Here is a 15674-nt window from a genome sequence, read left to right as displayed (position 1 = left end):
TTAACCTTCTTCATCAACTCTATAAGAATCTATATAGTCTCAAGTTGATCTGTTTACCTTTACATTTGTGTTTTTTTAATCATGATTTACAAACAAAAAAGTCACAAGAAGGACTAGATTAATACAGCAGGTTTACACAAAAACATATCGCACATTTTCGGCTTACCCAGTAAATAACTTCTTTTGTATTTTCCATTTATCTAGAATGAGAAAAAGCAAATTGATTAAAACAGCCGAAGCCAAAAATGAGCGTTGAGCGGACCCACATGCGAGTGGGTCTTCCCCGCCACCAGTTATAAAGGAATATAATTTGTATTTATGTTTAAACATCGAAGAAGATGGACAGAAAAATGAAGGGTAGGAATTGGGAATGAAGATAAAGCAGACAGTTAAAAAGTGACAGAAAGAGAATCTGTCAAAACCATTTAGCAATGCTTACAGTGTACCCTACAAAGTACACAGATTTAAGTAGCTACGAAGAGCAAAGATCGTCACTCACCTTCTTTACATTTTCGAAGCAAGAAAGTAGGCGAGAACATGGAGACATAGATCAAGAAGGCGTCATCTTGGGGTGTCTCGGTGTATCTTTATCCTCCTGGACGGCTGTATCTCAAGTCCAAACGCATACGGTTCCACCGAAATCATAACGGTGACGGCGCAGTTGTCAAACACCTGCGGGAGACGAAGGTCGATTAGTTCGAGAAACAAGCGATTAAAAAAATTCTTATTCTGTAATTTCTTTTTAAACTACTAAATTTTATTTTTACAATAATTTACTTACATAAATGTAAACACAGTTTTATTTGTCTTAGATTATAATAATAATAATAATTATGGCTACAAATATAAAAAACATATCTTGTAAAATTTATTCCTCATTCATAAGAGTTGGGTGTTGGGGCCAGGAAAGCCCTTCAGTGCCAAGGTCCCACTGGGAGAAAAAATTGTAAGTAGAGTGATAGTTAAGGTGGAAGAAAGGCAGCAAGAATGGGGGTGAGGTGTAGAGAGAGAGAGAGAGAGAGAGAGAGAGAGAGAGAGAGAGAGAGAGAGAGAGAGAGAGATATGCCTCACCATTGCAACATTCAAAAAGGAACATGTCTGCAGTGTAGATGAGGAAACAGGTCTTGTTCCCGCCACCATCACTGACCATGACGCATTTAAGTCTACATTGACCTTTCGTCTTGCGACACCTAATGGTGACCACCTGTAAGAGAAGAGGGAAAGTGAACGAGTGTTGCCATATCAGGATCTGGAAGAGTCTAAGGTTAATCTTAAAGTTATGACCTGAAATACAATGAGTACGTTTTGCTAAACGAAAATCCTGGAATATTTGTTTTGCTTCAATACCTTTCCTGTTGTACACTGAAATTGAGCTAAAATGTTTTATACACACTTTTAAATATAAAATATGACAAATTCGTAGATAATTTGTATTTTTCCTAACTATACAAACCTTAGCTATTTACATGGGGTAATTACTTCGGCGTAGCTGAATGACGAGTCATAAAAGTTTTAACGAGGGTTTACTACCCCGCCGCTAGTTAGCGGGGGGTAGGGAGGGGTAGCTAGCTAAACCCCCCCCCCCTCACACACACCGGTGAATGCTTCACTTTGCTTAGAGGTAGGAATTATCTCGGAGGACAGGGCTGGCGGGCACATATGTGTAAATAGCTAAGGTTTGTATAGTTAGGAAAAATACAAATTATCTACGAATTTGTCATTTGTTCCGTAACTGAAATACAAACCACGCTATTTACATGGGGTGACTCAACCCTTAGGAAGGGCGGTAAGTCTCCTGCCATACTGGCTTTGGCTTGCCCGGGGACCCCAAATTCGAGTGTGTAAGTACTCAAGAAATAAAGGGTCCCTGCTCCTCACTGGCATGCTGTAAAACTGCTGCGGCCTACATAAGCTGTGTGTGAAGGTGAGAAGTGACTCGTCCTAGGAAGTTGACCTGGAGTTCTTCAGATGGAAATCTAGGCTAGGACTCTCCCAATACCACCTCGTCAGGGTATGGGCACATGACAGTATTACACTTAATACTAGGAACACAAGGGAGCATGGCTTACCTGCAGAGGTTTGAGGTCAGCTATGCAGAGAACCCAGGATGCTGCTTTCTCCAAGGGAGGAGAGGATGAAGAAAAGAATAAGGGCTAGACAGATCTTTTCATTCACGCAGACTTAAACCGGATAACAATGCCCTCAACCTTCTGCTACTTGTCCATTAAGGAGCCTGAGGTTAGACCAGCTGTTGTGCAGCCACCACAGGGCCGATAGAGAACGTATCGAGCCTCCTGTGTGTTACGTCTTGCAGGTAGTGGGCCGTGAAGGTGGTCTGATGCTTCCACACTCCAGCTTGAAGGACCTGCGTCACTGAATAATTCTTCTTGAAGGCCAGGGACGTAGCTATGCCCCTGACATTATGCGCTCTGGGGCGACGTGATGGAGGAGGGTCAGGATTCAAGGCCAGATGTATCACCTTGCGAATCCAGGCCGAGATGGTATTCCTGGTGACCCTCCTCTTCGTCTTCCCGGTGCTCACGAACAAGGCTCGCACCTGGGGACGAACTGCAGCTGTTCTTTTAAGATACAACCTCAGACTCCTCACTGGGCACAGTAGGAGATGGTCTGGGTCATCTGTTACAGAACGGAGACTCGAAACCTGGAAAGAGTCGAACCTAGGGTCCAGCACTCCCGGATTCTGAGTCTTGGCAACAAACTCAGGGACGAAGCTGAACGTTACCTCCCCCAATCCCCTTGAATGGGCGATGTTGTACGAGAGACCATGTAGCTCACTGACTCGCTTGGCCGAGGCCAAAGCTAGCAGGAAAACCATCTTCCAGGTAAGGTGGCGATCAGAAGCCTGGCATAATGGTTCGTAGGGAGGTCTCTTAAGAGACCTGAGAACTCGAACCACGTTCCATGGAGGAGGTCTCACTTCCGACTGAGGGCAGGTAAGTTCATAACTCCGTATGAGAAGGGAAAGTTCTAGCGAGGAAGAAATGTCCATTCCTTTAAGCCTGAAGGCAAGACTTAAGGCTGAGCGATAGCCTTTCACTGCCGAGACTGGAAGGCGCATTTCCTCCCGCAGATACACGAGGAACTCCGCTATTGCTGGAATAGTGGCATCGAGTGGAGAGATACCCCTTCCACGACACCAACCACAGAAGACTCTCCACTTCGCCTGGTAGACTCCTGCGGATGACTTGCGCAGGTGTCCAGACACCCTGTTCGCCACTTGTTGCGAAAATCCTCTCTTTGTGAGGAGATGCTGGATAGTCTCCAGGCGTGAAGTCATAGCGAACCTACGGCTTTGTGGTAGATGTTGGCGAGTGGTTGTTTGAGTAGCTCGTGACGTGGAGGGAGTTCTCTCGGAAACTCCGTGAGGAGTTGCAGAAGGTCCGGGAACCATTCTGCATGATGCCATAGCGGAGCTATAAGGGTCATTGAAAGATTGACTGATATTCTGATCTTGTTGAGCACCCTCCTCATCAGACAGAACGGGGGAAAGGCGTACACATCGACGTTGTCCCACCGTTGTTGGAAGGCATCCTGCCAGAGCGCCTTGGGGTCCGGGAGTGGGGAGCAGTACATCGGGAGCTTGAAATTCAGTGCTGTAGCAAACAGATCCACCGGTGGGGAACCCCACAAAGTCAGGACTTTGTTGACTACTTGAGGATCCAAAGACTACTCGGTACTCACTATCTGCGTCGCTCTGCTCAGACTGTCGGCGAGCACATTCCTTTTGCCTGGAATGAAGCGAGCCGCTAGCGAGATCGAGTGGACTTCGAACCATCTCAGGATCTCTACTGCAAGATGGGATAGCTGTTCCGAAAAGGTACCTCCCTGCTTGTTGATATAAGCCACGACTGTGGTGTTGTCGCTCATCACCACCACGGAGTGGCCCGCCAGGACTTGGTGGAACTTCTGAAGTTCCAGGAATACGGCCTTCATTTCTAGCAGGTTTATGTGAAGGTACTTTTCTGATTCTGACCACAGGCCTGAGGTCCTGTGGTTCAGAACGTGGGCCCCCACCCTTTCTTTGATGCGTCCGAAAACAACATCAAATCCAGGGGAAGAACGAGAAGATCCACTCCCTTTCGTAGGTTCTCGTCCGCCACCCACCACCGGAGGTCCGTCCGTTCCGCAGGACCCATAGGGATCAGAGTGTCCGGGGAATCGTGACCTTGATTCCACCGGGACTTGAGTCGCCACTGGAGGGATCTCATTCTGAGGTGACCGTTGGGAACGAGATGGACCAGGGAGGAGAGGTGGCCTAGGAGACGTAGCCACGATTGGGGTGGGAGTTCTTCTCGATTGAGGAAAGGTCTCGCGACCTTCCTCAGCCTTGCTATCCTGTCGTCTGATGGGAAGGCTTTGTGGAGATTGGTGTCTATGACCATGCCTAGATATACCAGTTTCTGAGAGGGCTGCAGAGAGGACTTCTTGAGATTTACCATGATCCCAGCAAACTTCGAGGAGCTTGTCTCGGTGGCGAAGAAGGGTTGCCTCCGAGTCTGCTAGGATCAGCCAGTCATCCAGTAATGAAGGAGACGGATGCCGATCCTGTGAGCCCACGAAGAGATGAGGGTGAACACTCTGGTGAACACCTGAGGGGCTGTGGAGAGACCGAAACACAGCACCTTGAACTGGTAGATCTTGTTGTCTAGGCAAAATCTTAGGTACTTCCTTGGAGACGGATGGACTGGGATCAGGAAGTACGCGTCCTTTAGATCCAGTGTACACATGAAGTCTTGTGGTCTCACTGCGAGTCTGACCGTGTCTGCCGTCTTCATACTGAACGGAGTCTGCTTGACAAACCCGTCCAGGGTTGAGAGGTCGATGACTGGTCTCTAGCCTCCAGACACCTTTCTCACAAGAAAGAGTCGACTGTAGAAGCCTGGGGACCCGTCTACAACCTCCTGAAGAGCGTCCTTCTTTAACATGGTCTGGACTTCTGCCCAAAGGGCTTGCCCTCTTGCCGATCCCATGGCAAGAGCTCAAAGACACTGGATTCGCTGTCAGGGGAGGTAGAGAGGCTGTGAACGGGACACGATAACCCAGAGTGATCATGGAAATCGTCCAGGCATCTGCCCCGAGTTGCTGCCACCTTGTCGCGCAACTTTGTAGGCATCCCCCCACTGGTGGACATGCAGGGGGACTGCCAACCCTTGCGTTTACGGCCTCGGCTGTTACCTCTATGGTTCTTGCCTCCCTTGGAGGACTTCTTGCTCCTTCTGCTCTTGGCAGGAAAGGGCTTAGACACCTTCGGCTTCGCTGCAGTGGTCTTCTTCATGTCCTTAGCTGGACGGGGCTGTTGAGCCGCTGGAGGTTTGTAGGGCCTCGATGTCGGGGCCCTATGGATGAGGGAATCCTGGGTGGACTTCCTCCACCTCTCAGCGGTAAGCTCCACGTCCTTAGGCTCAAACAAGCTCTTACCGAACACGGAAGAGTGTCTGAGCCTGCTAATCTCCGAACAGGGAACCTTCTGGTGGAACCTCTCAGCCACAGCGTCCCGATGTTTGAGAATCATATTGGCCCAAAAGCTAGAGACTTGGTGGGCCAGAAACTCAATGGTCCGTGTGCCCGAGAGTAAGAAAGTCTCCAGTGCCTTCCTGGTGCTTTCTTTGGAGAGGTCCTCAGACCGCACCAGGATGCCCAGAGACCCCAGCCACGAAGTTGCCTGCATGGCACACTTAGCGACCTTCTCCTGGCTTAGGATCTCAGTGGCTGAGTAGGACACGTGCCGGTTGGAGAGTCTCTCAAGAGGGACTCCCCCGGTGAGTTCTTCCACAGAGTGATGCATCGGAAGACCAAAACAAGGCTCCTCAAGGATCTCAAAGTACCTCCTCTGATGGACTCGAGGAGGAGGGAGGAGCTTGTTAGCGGCGCTGGATCTGCTGGAGGAGGCAAGCTCAGAGAGCTGGCCTTCGACCTTGTCCCTGGCACTCTTCATCCCCTGAGACCAGGGCAAGGCTGCACTGGCCCTAGAGGGTTTCTGGGTGCCGTAGACGCGGTCCAGGACCGTGTCCTTAACTTCACGAGGAGGAATCTCAGGGTCTGGGATTCCGTTGAGGTTCCTCATGGGGGTCAGGACTTGCCAGAATGTGTGTTCTGACTCTTGGTGCGCTCCTCCTGAAGGACTGGCAGCGAAGTCTCCCGTCCCCAGTGGCTCTTCCTGGGGGGAGACTTGGACATCCTCGGAAGGTCTAGATGACTCCTGCTTGATCCTTGCTGACGATTTAGGGATCGTCTTAGAGTCCTTCGGTTCCCTCCTGGGCGGGATGCAGGACTCGAGTAACGATGGGTGCAGGCTCTTTTCCACCCCTGGACGAGACGACTTCTCAGGGAGAGGCGAAGCTTACCCCATTGGTGCGATGGGGGAATGGTCCGGCTCGTCCGACTCCCCTGAGGATGGGTAATCCTCATTCGCAGGGGAGGGAGAGAAAGTCTGGGGGGGAGAAGGAGCCTTGCGCAAGGATCTGCGAGGAGACAAAATAGGCCTTGGAGGTATTTCCACGGGAGAGACTCCTCTCTTCCTCTTCAGGGGGGAGGAAGCTGCCACTGGATTGCGACCCATGTCAGAGAGGGTGGGCTTCATCGCCTGCACAAAAGCTCTGACTAGGGTACCGAACCAGGGCTGCTGGCTGACAGTCGCGCTGTCAGACACTCCCTCTGGAGGGAAGGGGATCGTTCGATCCCTTGGAGGAATCGACAAATGCGGGCTCGCCTGTGAAGTTGAAGAGAAAGAGTCCTTAGACCTGTCCGGGAACCGCCCCTCCTCCGGCGAGTGCGCTGGTCTGCGCTTGCAGGGAGGGGAACGAGACGAAGACCTGTCCGCCTGGCGACGCTCGCGCTGGAGGTCGCGTGATGGGCCCCGGTCAGGGTTGCGCCCGTAAGGATCGCGTGACACAGGAATCTCGTGTTCGCGCGCGTGCATCAGCGTGGGGGAGAGAGGGTGGTGGAGCGGGCGCGAGGGCGCGGTGGCACGCAGGCGAGGTCACAGGAGCGTGGGAGCGATGGAGCGCGCGCGTGGGCACGCCGGCGCATAGGAGCTGGCGAGGGCGTGTGGCGCGCAGCGCCGGTTCAGGATAGCGCGAGGAAGGGATGGCGCGTTGGCGCGTAGGTTGGCGCTGGTCCGACAGGACAGGCATACTCGCCTGTGGGCGCGCAGGCGATCGTGGGCGCGCACCAGGATGTGGACGCACTGGTGTGCGCTGCTGCGGTGGGCGAGCAGGACGCGCGGTTTGATGAGAGCGCACAGGTGTGCACTGGAGGATTGCATGTGGCGCCTTGATGACTGGAACGGGGCGCGCAACTGGAGCGTCGCGCGAGGCTGGAACGCGTGCAGGATGGCGCAGTCTGGAAGGAGAGCCCTGGGGTGCCTGTGAGCACCCGTGCGCTAGCTTAGGTGCCTGTGAGCGCCCATGCGCTAGCCTAGGCGCCTCCTGGGCGGTTGCAACCGGAGCGTCCCGCGCGGCTGGAACGCGTGCAGGATCGCGCGGTCTGGAAGGAGAGCCCTGGGGTGCCAGTGCGCTAGCTTAGTCGCCTCCTGGGCGGCGTGCTGTGATGTAAAAGCGTGCTGGTGCGTTGGCGAGCGTGCGAGCGCTGAAACTGGAACTGCGCGTGGACTCGCAGCGCCCGTCTGGAGCTGCAAGTCCAGAGGAACCTGTGAGCGCCTGTGCGCTAGAGTAGGAACCTCTTGAACTGCGCGCGACGAGGCAGTAACCGGGGAACGCTGGGGCGCGTGTGCGCAGGTGAGCGCTGGCGCGCTGTCACGGGAACTGCTGGAGGGCGAAGGGGCGTAGAAGGATGTGGGAGCGCAGGGAAACCCTGGCACGTAGCAGGAACAGGGGCGCGCACGTGCGCAGGTGAGCGCTGAGGCGCTAAGACAGGAACAGCGGCAGCAGCAGGAGGGCGCGCAGGAAGAACCTGGCGCTTGAGGGCGAGAGGCGCAGTTTTGCGCTCAAGGCTCTTCAGCCCCGAGGGGCCCGGTACCTGCGCAATGGCAGGATCAGGTGGCGCGCAACGCGCATCTGCAACATCAAAGGGTGACGGCACAGCAGGTCTGGAGGAAGACTGGTCACTGTGTCCCGAAGAACGACCATCATCCAAAAGGGATCGCGAACGATCCCCGAAGAGGTCTAAGGTGGTAGCTGGCAGGGTTGGCGAACGGCGAGTCGTCTCCTCCGCAGAGGATTGTGGCGAAGACGAGCCGAAGAGGCGCCTCCTAACTCCCTTGTGAGGGGAAGGAAGGCCTCTACGGCGAAGGGGAGGACGAGCCTTCCGCCTTATACGCCCACGAGGGGCCATGGGATCAGCAGGCTGACCATCAAGGGGCCTCCGCAGAGGAGTCTCTGCAAGTGAACTTCCCCAAAGGGGGAGAATCACCGGCAGGAGAGACCGTGGGACTTAAATCCTCCCTCGAAGGATGTTCAGAGGGGGAATCTAAGCCGTCAGCTACCTTGGCAACAGGAACAGGGGTTTGACTTGACCCACGAGATGTCTCCGTCACAATAACGTCAACCACAGACAGAGGATCTATCCCTGCTGTAGTTGGCGATTGTTTGACAGCTGCACTAAGTTTGATCATGTCAAACAGGGCTTCCTTGGAGGGCGAACCCTGCAGCCCCAAGGAAGCCCAAAGCTGTAATAAATCACGATTAGACATATTCAAATTCTCCTCCGGGGGAAGAGGGGCAGCCGGACTACCTCTCCCGCACCCCAGGAGCGGTCAACAGCAATACGGTCTACGCTACCACTCGCCGGCCTCTCGAAAGAGACCGCTCGAGGGGGAGCTTCGGAGGAGGAAAGGGCTACGGAAGAAGTCCTAGAATTTTCTCTCTTCAAAGAAGCCTCTGAAGGAGAAAGATCCCTTTTGGACTTTTTCTTCCGGCGCTGGGCAAACCTCTCCCACTGGGAGGTAGACCAATCCCTACATTCTATACACACGTTACCACTATCACACCGCTGGCCACTACAGTGAGGACATAAGGTGTGGGGATCGGTGTCGACTGCCGACATAAAGGTCCCACAAGGGCGGCTGGGAAGTCCAGGGCAAGTACGCATAGTAGAGGCCAACTTCAAACACACTGAAAAAGAAAAAGCAAAAAAACAGATTAAATATGGCAGTCAAAGCGAGGGAGAGAGCAGACAGGTCTGTTCTCTGCCCGAGCCAAAAGTAAAGTGAAGCAATCACCGGTGTGTGTGTGAGGGGGGAGGGGGTAGCTAGCTACCCCTCCCTAACCCCCGCTAACTAGCGGTGGGGTAGTAAACCCTCGTTAAAACTTTTATGGCTCGTCATTCAGCTACGCCGAAGTAATTACCCCATGTAAATAGCGTGGTTTGTATTTCAGTTACGGAACAAATATGATTTATCAATATACTTATTTTTTGTACAGTATTTAAGAATTCTATTATAACTTTAGTATGCAACATTCTAATATTCAACTGTTTCTAAATAAAATTCAATACACAGTACTCTTTTTAATTAGCTTAGGAATAACTAGAGAAAATATCCAATAAAATTTAACAAATCAAACAAGGTTTTTGCCAGTTTGCAACTGACACGCAAGACCTCTTGGAGATGAAAGCATCGAAAGGAAAGCAAAAAAAATTGCTCTAACAAAGCAGACAGTTAGAACACGTATAGAGGAAATCTCTCTCCTGATGTATCTCGGCAACTGAAAGACCTCGTCCATCTTTCAGTTTCTCGTTTTAAGCTTTGGACGAATCAGCTGAAGTATGTGTTGTAGTCCAGTTATGCATTTTCTTAAGAATTGATGATAATCATAATTGTCTTTGATGGGAATGTGGATCTATTCTCGTAAGAACACAGAGCACAGCCCGGCATTCGTAAGCATATGAGGTAATGCTCTATGCTCGTAAGAACACAGAACACAGCCCGGTACTCGTAAGCACGTGAGGCAATGCTCTGCTTTCAATCACGAAAAATTACGATAGATCCTAGGAAGCGCAGGAAGACAAGGGGGAAGGATCCGTGACTACCATCTCTCTACTTGGTGCACCCCAGTACCAGAAGAGACAACCAGGAGACTGGTCCTGCTCTCGATGAGACGTACCATACGAAGAGCACCTCTCCCTTCATAGCAGGAGGATGTGTAACCTTACCCTCAAACACTTGAGGTGTTGGGTTCAGAAGGACCGCTCACCTAGAACCAGTGCAAGAGCGGAAACCGACCCAGAATGTACCAGTTAGCGGCAATGACCATCCATTGTTCCTTCCCGAAGAAGAGCGATCATTAAATTCCATGGAACTGTACCGAAAGGTCTTCCTAGGCGACATTCCTCTTCCCGAAAAGGAAATATCCGACAAAGAAAAAGGAGAAGGAGAGAGAGAGAGGTTGGTAGAAGAGAGAGAGAGAGAACTCTAGTTCTCCTTGCCAATGATTCATGCGCTCCCTTGCAGGAGTAAATTGCAACAGCTTCCTTCCCAAAACACAAAACATGACAAATTCGTAGATAATTTGTATTTTTCCTAACCATACAAACCTTAGCTATTTAAATAGGGGGTATTACTTTCGGCGTAGCTGAAATGACGAGCCATTAGAATTTTAACGAGGGTTTACTAACCCCTCGCTAGTTAGCGAGGGGGTAGGGGAGGGGTAGGTAGCTACCCCTCCCCCCCTCACACACCGGTGAGTAGTTCACTTTGCTTAGAGGTAGGACTTCACGGGGGACAGGGCTGGCGGGCAAGTATGTGTAAATAGCTAAGGTTTGTATGGTTAGGAAAAATACAAATTATCTACGAATTTGTCATTTGTTCCGTAACCGAAATACAAACCACGCTATTTAATAGGGGTGACTCACCCATTAGGAAGGGTGGACGTCCCAGCCAGTCTGGCTTTTGGCTTTGCCCGGGGGCTCGTTATTTGAGTGTGTAAGCACCCAAGAAATAAGGAGTCCCTGCACCTCGCTAGAACCTTGCTACGCAGGGACTGCGGCCTACGCAAGCTGTGTGTGAAAGTATGAAGAAGTGTGACTCGTCCTAGGAAGTTGTTCTGAAGTTCTTTAGATGGAAACTTGTAGACTAGGACTCTCCCAATATCACCTCATTAGGGTATGGGAACGTAACGGTATTAACCTTAATGCTAGGAACACAAGGGAGCATAGTTTACCTGCAGTGGTTTGAGGTCAGCTATGCAGAGAACCCAGGATGCTGCTTTCCCCAAGAGAGGGGATGATGAAGAAAAGAATAAGGGCCAGTCAAACCTTTTCATTCATGCAGACTAAAACTGGGTAACAATGCCCTCAACCTTCTGCTACTTGTCCAATAAGGAGCCTGAGGTTTAGACCAGCTGTTGTGCAGCCACCACAGGGCCGATAGAGAACGTATCGAGTCTCCTGTGGGTCACGTCTTGCAGGTAGTGGGCTGTGAATGCTGTTTGACGTTTCCACACCCCAGCTTGAAGAACCTACGTCACTAAAAAATAGAGTTTTTATGATAAAACAAAGTTTTATGAATACTTACCTGGCAGTTATATATACATAGCTAATTATCTCTATTTCACCAGAATTTTTCTAAACTAGGCAACCGCCTTGTGGTGGTTGGGTGGTAACACCCGTTAAAGGGTGGTAGGAGGAATCATTCCCGTTTTCTGTTCTTCAGTTCATCTATGCCCGACCTGTCTCCTGAGGGGAGGTGGGTGGGCCTTCGAATGTATATATAACTGCCAGGTAAGTATTCATAAAACTTTGTTTTATCATAAAAACTCCATTTTTATGAATAGAACTTACCTGGCAGTTATATATACATAGCTGATTAACACACTTGGAGGAGGGTGATAGACAGGAAACATCATTGGGGAAACAACCAAAAAAGCTGTAGGATAAATAAAAAACACCTTGATTCTTTACCTGCTAAGGTAACTGACTTCAAAGGTTCCTGCCTCTTGAGTCCCTTTCCCTTAGGAGTGTCAGCCAGGATGTGACCTGCAGTGCTGAAAACACTCAATCAAGTCTGTCAACGGGGTGAGACCAACAATCTGACTAGACTTCAGGACTACCTATTGCCCAAAATAAAAACCGCAACCTTACCAAACCAACCACCTAACATTTGCAAAGTAGATAAAAATTATCTAACTAGACTGAGGTGACTGTACACAAGTCGAAGTCCTCAGACAACCAATAAAAAATACACCAACCTATGCATAAGTAAACAAAACTAAGGTTGAGGGGAGGTAGTAACTCCTTTGCCTAATACAGAAGCCGTAGCTACGTATGGTCCCAAGGTATAACATTTCTCATAATCCACCCTCACCTCTCTGAGGTAATGAGAGGCGAACACAGAGTTGCTCCTCCAGAATGTCGCATCCATAATTTGTTTGACCGACATGTTCTTGCGGTAAGCAAGCGAGGTCGCAATGGCTCTCACTTCGTGAGCCTGCACTTTTAAAAGTCCGAAGTGTTCCTCCTCACACAAGAGATGCGCTTCTCTTATAACTTCCCTCAGGAAAAAAGACAAAGCGTTCTTGGAAAGGGGCTTCTGAGGATCTTTCACAGAACACCACAAGGAGCTAGAAGAGCCTCTCAGATTTTTTGTGCGAGACAAGTAGGCCTTGAGGGCTCATACTGGACAGAGGAGTCTCTCTTGCTCTTGACCCACTAGGTTAGTCAAGTTAGGAACCTCAAAGGTCCTTGGCCAGGGCTTTGAAGGGTTCTCGTTCTTAGCGAGGAAGTCTAATCTTAAGGCACAAACTGCCCCATTCAGATTGAAGCCTACCTGCTTTTCAATTGCATGGACTTCACTGACTCTTTTAGCTGTTGCTAAGGCCAAAAGGAAGAGGGTTTTCTTCGTAACCTCCCTAAGGGGAGCTTGTGAGATGGGCTCAAATCTCTTGGTGCACAGAAATTTAAGAACCACATCAAGGTTCCAAGAAGGGGACTTTAACTGGACCTGCTTGGTTGTCTCAAAAGACTTGAAAAGGTCATGTAAGTCCTTATCGTAACACAAGTCCAAGCCTCTATGTCGACAGACTGAAGCGAGCATACTTTTGTACCCCTTGATCGTGGACACAGCCAGCTTAGCGTCCTGGCTGAGGTACAACAAGAAATCAGCAATCTGGCTCACAGAGGTAGTGGATGAGGAAATCTTGTGCTTCCTACACCAAGCCCTAAAAGTCTCCCACTTGGACTGGTAGACCCTCTGTGAAGAGACCCTCCTTGCTCTGGCGATAGCTTTCGCAGCTTGCGCTGAAAATCCTCTCGATCTGACGAGCTTCTCGATAGTCTGAAGGCAGTCAGATTGAGAGCGAGGGGGTTTTGATGATACCTCTCGAAGTGGGGTTGTCTGAGCAGCTTTGGACTTGCAGGGAGGCTTCTTGGAAAGTCCATCAACAAGTCCACCACCTCCGTGAACCATTCCCTCATCGGCCAGAAAGGAGCTATCAGGATCATTCGGCGAATTGAGGAGAGTGAATTTCCTGACTACCAGATTGATGATCTTGAACGGGGGAAAGGCATATGTGTCCATCCCCATCCAATCCATCAAAAAAGCGTCCACTGCTATTGCCTCCTTGCCCGGAACCAGGGAGCAATAGTTGGGGATCCTCTTGGATAAGTTGGAGGCGAAAAGATCGATGAAGGGTCTCCCCCACAGCCTCCAGAGACTCTGACAGACCTGTTGGTTGAGGGTCCATTCTGTGGGAAGGACCTGCCCTTTCCTGCTGAGCATGATCGCCCTCACATTTCTCTGTCCCTGAACAAACCTCGTCAGCAGACCTATCTTGTTCTCCTTCGCCCAAAGAAGGAGCTCCCTTGCTGTTTCGAACAGAGACAGAGAGTGAGTCCCCCCTTGCTTTCTGATGTAAGCAAGAGCTGTGGTGTTGTCTGAGTTGACCTCCACAATCTTCCCAGACACCAAGTCTTTGAAGGCCTTTAGCCCCAGAAAAATGGCCATCAGCTCCTTGTTGTTGATGTGCCATCCCAGCTGAATTCCTTCCCAATAGCCTGAGACCTCCTTGCTTCCTAGTGTTGCCCCCCAACCTGACTCTGATGCGTCTGAAAACAACACTAGGTCTGGGTTCTTCTTGTGTAAGGAGATCCCTTCCCCTAACAAGGTTGGGTCCAGCCACCACTTCAGAAGAGTCTTGACTTCTATTGGAATGGGGAAGGAAAAGGAGTCTTCCTGCATCTTTCTGTTCCATGTCTTCGAAAGAAAGTGCTGAAGAGGCCTTAGGTGGAGTCTCCCCAGAGAGACAAACAGTTCGAGGGAGGATAGAGTCCCCAGCAAACTCATCCACTCCTTCGCTGTGCATCTCTTCTTGTCCAGGAAAGTTCTGACTTTTACGAGACACTTGGTCTGTCTTTCCTGAGAGGGAGAAGCCCGAAAAAGAACTGAATTCAGAACTATCCCCAAATAGAGAATAGTCTGATTCGGTCTGATCTGAGACTTCTCCCTGTTGAAGACCAGGCCTAGATCTTGAGCCATCATAAAAGTCTTCCGTAAATCCTCCAGACATTTCTCCCTCGATCGTGAACGAATCAGCCAATCGTCCAGATAGAAGGATATCCTTATCCCCTCCTGATGCAGTCAACCTGACACATTCGCCATTACCCTGGTGAAGACTTGAGGAGCCGTGCTGAGACCGAAGCAAAGAGCTCTGAATTGGAAGCACTTGTCCTGCATTACAAATCTCAGGTACTTCCTCGAAGTCGGATGGATGGGGACATGGAAATATGCGTCCTGCAAGTCGAGGGACATCATCCAGTCCCCTGGACGTACTGACGCCAGCACCGACTGAGTCGTCTCCATGGAGAACTTTGTCTTCTCCACAAATACGTTGAGCGCGCTGACATCCAGGACGGGTCTTCATCCACCCGAGTTCTTGGGGACCAGAAACAGGCGATTGTAAAAGCCTGGGGAGGATAGATCCCGAACCGGTTCTATCGCCCCCTTGTCTAGCATTTCGTCGACAAGGTCTACTAGGGCCTTCTGTTTCCCCGGATCTGAGTACCGGGCTACTAAGGCCAGCGGAGCATCTGCGAGAGGAGGTTTTTTCAGAAAGGGGATCTTGTATCCTTCCTTGATGACTGAGAGGGACCAGGTGTCCGCCCCTCTCCTCTTCCAAGACTGCCAAAAACCTGACAGTCTTGCGCATACTGTCTGGAGGAGACGAACTTCATTTTCTGGAGCGAGGTCTGAAAGAACCCCTGGTAGATCTTGGTCCTCATTCTTGCCTTCTCCCTCTAAAATCTGGTCTTGAAGAAGTAGTCCTGCCCCGAAAGGGCTGCTGGAATCTCCTTTCCTCCCGTTTCAAAGAAGAAGGAGGGGCTGCCAAGGGCTTACGAGCAGAACGAGATAAAAGGTCTTGGGTGGCTTTTTGGGCCAGAGAAAGCGTAATGTCATTAACCAGGGACTCGGGAAAAAGATGTTGAGAGAGGGGGGCGTAAAGAAGCTCAGACTTTTGTGCAGTGGTAACAGACCTAGAAGCAAAAGAGCAAAGCAGAGCTCTCTTCTTTAGGACCTCAGCTGAGAACAGAGCCGCCAACTCATTCGCCCCATCTCTGAGGGCCTTATCCATACAGGACATAATACTGGTAAGGTCCCTAGATCCTTCCATCTGGTCAGTTTTCCTTGCGAGAGTCCCAAGCGACCAGTCTAGGAAACTAAAAACCTCAAAGGCTCTAAAAATACCTTTGACGAGATGATCCAG

At 50.5% G+C, this 15674-nt stretch overlaps 2 long non-coding RNA genes across 2 annotated transcripts in view; one reads left to right on the top strand and one right to left on the bottom strand.

Moving 5' to 3' along the window:
• LOC137633645 (uncharacterized) overlaps positions 1 to 15674 on the bottom strand; it is a 191943-nt gene that overhangs the window by 3447 nt on the left and 172822 nt on the right. Inside the window, exons 2-3 of the long non-coding RNA XR_011042331.1 lie at positions 1072 to 1204; positions 500 to 672 (exon numbers count right to left, since the gene is read on the bottom strand). This is a non-coding gene — a long non-coding RNA (uncharacterized lncRNA). The remainder of the gene's footprint in view (positions 1 to 499; positions 673 to 1071; positions 1205 to 15674) is intronic.
• The window catches only part of LOC137633641 (uncharacterized), a 187465-nt gene that overhangs the window by 41154 nt on the left and 130637 nt on the right, over positions 1 to 15674 (top strand). The gene's annotated exons all lie outside the window — the stretch shown is intronic.

This window comes from Palaemon carinicauda, chromosome 43, assembly GCF_036898095.1.
Source record: "Palaemon carinicauda isolate YSFRI2023 chromosome 43, ASM3689809v2, whole genome shotgun sequence".
Lineage (NCBI taxonomy): Eukaryota > Metazoa > Arthropoda > Malacostraca > Decapoda > Palaemonidae > Palaemon > Palaemon carinicauda.
Note: the sequence above shows the minus strand (reverse complement) of the source record. Positions and strands in the feature narration are given on the sequence as shown.